The sequence below is a fragment of the Saimiri boliviensis genome, chromosome 4 (assembly GCF_048565385.1).
Source record: "Saimiri boliviensis isolate mSaiBol1 chromosome 4, mSaiBol1.pri, whole genome shotgun sequence".
In the NCBI taxonomy this organism is placed as follows: Eukaryota; Metazoa; Chordata; class Mammalia; order Primates; family Cebidae; genus Saimiri; species Saimiri boliviensis.
In genome coordinates this window covers 52,632,699-52,636,730 of record NC_133452.1, presented here as the reverse complement: position 1 = coordinate 52,636,730, position 4,032 = coordinate 52,632,699, and the positions used below count along the sequence as shown (strand labels likewise).

Sequence of the window (4,032 nt, the reverse complement as noted above, 5' to 3'; positions counted from 1 at the left end):
GGAAGGAAGAGGGAGGAAGGAAGTAAAAGAAAGAAAGAAAAACTAATTGTTGGTAAGGATTCAAAACAGACAGACTTCTCATTCACTACTGGGGGAAATATAAATTACTAAAACATTACAAAGCTGTTTGCCAGTATGTACTAAAGTTAAACACATGCATACACATATTACCCAGAAATTTCATTCCTAGGAAATCCTTCTGGCAGAAATGTAGATGTAACTTCACCAAAAGGCACTTATAAGAATCTTAATAGTAGCTCCATTTGTGAGATGCAAAAACTAGAAACAACTGCAATGTCCATCAACAGTAGAATGTAAACACAAGTTTTGGTAAATTCACCCATACGAACTCTATCTACATGCAACAAGAAAGAAAGAATCTAAACACAAAAGAATGCTTAGTATATTATTCAACTTATATAAAGTTAAAAAGCAATCAAAATCATCCTGTAGTGTTAGAATTTGAGATAATGTTTACTCTTGAGTCCTGGTAACTGGAAGGGGAGTAAGGAGATTCTGGCATGCTGGTGATCTGTTTCTCAATCTGGGTGTTACAGAATTTAAGTGAAAATTAATTGAACTGTGCACTTACAATTTATTTCCATTTATGCAGGTATATCATATGTATAAAAACTATGTTAAAATAAAGCCATCCACTAATGGATATTTGTTAATGTCATTTTGAAATTCAGCCTGTTTTGCTGTACACATTTCAAGCTACATTACTAGGTGTACATACACATGTTTATGATAGTTGTATTCTCTTTGTGGGTTTTTCATTTTATCTCTAGTAACATGTTTTGTCTTAAATTCTATTTTGTCTGATACTAAAATTATACTGCTAGCTTTCTTTTGGCTAGTACTTACCTCGTATGTATTTCTCTATACTTTTTGACTTTTATGTTCCATTTTGTTTTAGGATTGTCTTGTAAGCAGAATATAGCTAGAGTTAAAAAAAAATCCACCTGATTTCAAAATTACCTGATTTCAATAGGTAAATTAATCCATTTATCTGTAGTGTGATTCCTATGACATTTGAAATTACTTCCATCTCTTCTTTTGTGATTCAGCTTACTATTTTTTTCCTTTGCTTGCCCCTGTCCTTTACTGCCTCATACTGAAATGATAAAGTTTTCCTTATTTTTTCACTTTTATCCTGTTGGTTTGGAGCTATCAATTGCATTTTGGAGGGAAGGTTACCATTAGTCTCTCTGGTTTCTTTGTAGTTAAACAGTGTTTTTCTCAGGTTACATTTCATGTTTTCCATTCATCTTATTCTCTATTTTTACTATGTTGTGCTGTATTGAGGATGTATTTATTTACTATTTTATTGTAGTGTGATATATGCACAGGTAACAGCACAATACCTTGATTAATTTTTACTAATTAAGCATATGTATACCTACACTCAGATCAAGATACAGAATATTGCCATCACTTTAGAAGCTCCCTATGCCTACTGCCAGTCATTACCTTCTAGTAAGGATAGCTACACTTCTGACTTGTATCACATAGAGTTTTATCTGAATTTAAATTACATATAAATAGTCTCATACAGTGTCCTGTTTCTTTTGCTTAGCAATATGCCTGTGAGGTTTATCCATTTCATCATATAAACAGTAATTAATTTTTTTTAGTGCTGTATGGAATTCCATTGTAAAAATATAGCTCATTAATTAATCCATTCTACTATTGGCTGATATTTGGATTGCTCCTAGTTTGGGATACTACAAGTAATCCTTCTATGAATATTCTTGTAATATATTTTGGTAAACATATATGTATTTTTAAAATATATTATTGAGGAGTGAAATTTAATTGATGGGTCAAAAGGTAAATGTATGTTTAGCTTTAGAAGAAAGTGCTAATTGGTTTTCCACATAGTTGTATAAATTTTCACTCTGTCTAGTAATGTATGAGAGTTCCAATTGTTTCTTTTCCTTTTTAGTTCTTGGTATCATCATCTTTTTTATTTTAGCCATTTTAGTGGATGTTTCATAAATTTAATGTGCATTTTACTGGTGAACAAGTATTGAACAACTTTCTAAATGCTGATTAGCCATTTGGAAATATTTTTCATGAAGTCCCTTTTTAGTGTTTTTATACTTAAAAACAGAGTTTGTCTCTTTTTCTTGTCTACTTCAAAGAAATTTTTATAATTTTGGTTACATGGTCTTTGTTAGACACATGTATTAAGAATATTTTCAGCTCCAGTGGCCAAGGCAAGATGCGTCAAAGTCAGAGTGGTGGTCATGGTCCTGGAGGTGGCAGGAAGGATGACAAGGACAAGAAAAAGAAATATGAACCTCCTGTACCAACTAGAGTGAGGAAAGAGAAGAAGAAAACAAAGGGACCAGATGCTGCCAGCAAATTGCCACTGGTGACACCTCACACTCAGTGCCGGTTAAAATTACTGAAATTAAAGAGAATTAAAGACTATCTTCTCATGGAGGAAGAATTCATTAGAAATCAGGAACAAATGAAACCATTAGAAGAAAAGCAAGAGGTGGAAAGATCAAAAGTGGATGATCTGAGGGGCACCCCGATGTCAGTAGGAACCTTGGAAGAGATCATCGATGACAATCATGCCATCGTGTCTACATCTGTGGGCTCAGAACACTACATCAGCATTCTGTCATTTGTAGACAAGGATCTGCTGGAACTTGGCTGCTCAGTCCTGCTCAACCACAAGGTGCATGCCATGATAGGGGTGCTGATGGATGACACGGATCTTCTGGTCACAGTGATGAAGGTGAAAAAGGCCCCCCAGGAGACCTATGCCGATATTGGGGGCTTGGACAACCAAATTCCGGAAATTAAGGAATCTGTGGAGCTTCCTCTCACCCACCCTGAATATTATGAAGAGATGGGTATAAAGCCTCCTAAGGGTGTCATTCTCTGTGGTCCACCTGGCACAGGTAAAACCTTATTAGCCAAAGCAGTAGCAAACCAAACCTCAGCCACTGTCTTGAGAGTGGTTGGCTCTGAACTTATTCAGAAGTACCTAGGTGATGGCTCCAAACTCGTACGGGAACTGTTTTGAGTTGCTGAAGAACATGCAGCGTCCATTGTGTTTATTGTGAAATTGACACCATTGGGACAAAAAGATAGGACTCAAATTCTGGTGATGAGAGAGAAAGTCAGCGAACAATGTTGGAACTGTTGAACCAACTGGATGGATTTGGTTCTAGGGGAGATGTGAACGTTATCATGGCCACAAATCGAATAGAAACTTTGGATCCAGCACTTATCAGACCAAGCCACATTGACAGGAAGATCAAGTCCCCCCTGCCTGATGAAAAGACTAAGAAGCGCATCTTTCAGATTCACACAAGCAGGATGACGCTGGCCGACGATGTAACCCTGGACGACTTGATCATGGCTAAAGATGACCTCTGTGGTGCTGACATCAAGGCAATCTGTACAGAAGCTGGTGGTCTGATGGCCTTAAGAGAATGTAGAATGAAAGTAACAAATGAAGACTTCAAAAATCTAAAGAAAATGTTCTTTATAAGAAACAGGAAGGCACCCCCGAGGGGCTCTATCTCTAGTGAACCACAGCTGCCATCAGGAAAATGGTAGATTTCTCCATCCCTGAAAGGGATGAGGTTGGGGGAGTTGCCCAGAGGAATCCCTGTTCCCATTGGTTTTTATTAGCAAAACATCCTGTGTCTTTTGGAGTACGATGTGTAAGTGCCCATTGGGTGGCCTTCATCTGTCAGTCACTGTGCAGCAGTCTGCTTCTCAATAAAGCGTGCTCTTTCACATAAAAAAAAAAAAAGAATATTTTCTGGCACTCTGTATCTTGTTTTCTCAGATGCCTCTCCATTGTTATTCCCCAAAGAGCGGAGGAAAAACAGTGTATCATTAGATGAAAATGACTTGTCTAAGAACATACCTTCACAGATAAGTTAGGAAAACATTGTTCTTTTATTGCTAAACTGGTAACTTTCATAAATGCTAGCAAAACTCCACAATGAGACTGAAGCTGCATTTCAAGAGCGGTGAGCAAATGCTATAGTTTTGGCACCG

The 4,032-nt window shown here is 36.9% G+C and overlaps 1 pseudogene; it reads left to right on the top strand.

Moving 5' to 3' along the window:
- Positions 1–2,226: 2,226 nt before the first annotated feature.
- On the top strand, positions 2,227–3,551 carry LOC101030684 (26S proteasome regulatory subunit 4 pseudogene; annotated as a pseudogene).
- The last annotated feature ends 481 nt before the right edge of the window (positions 3,552–4,032 follow it).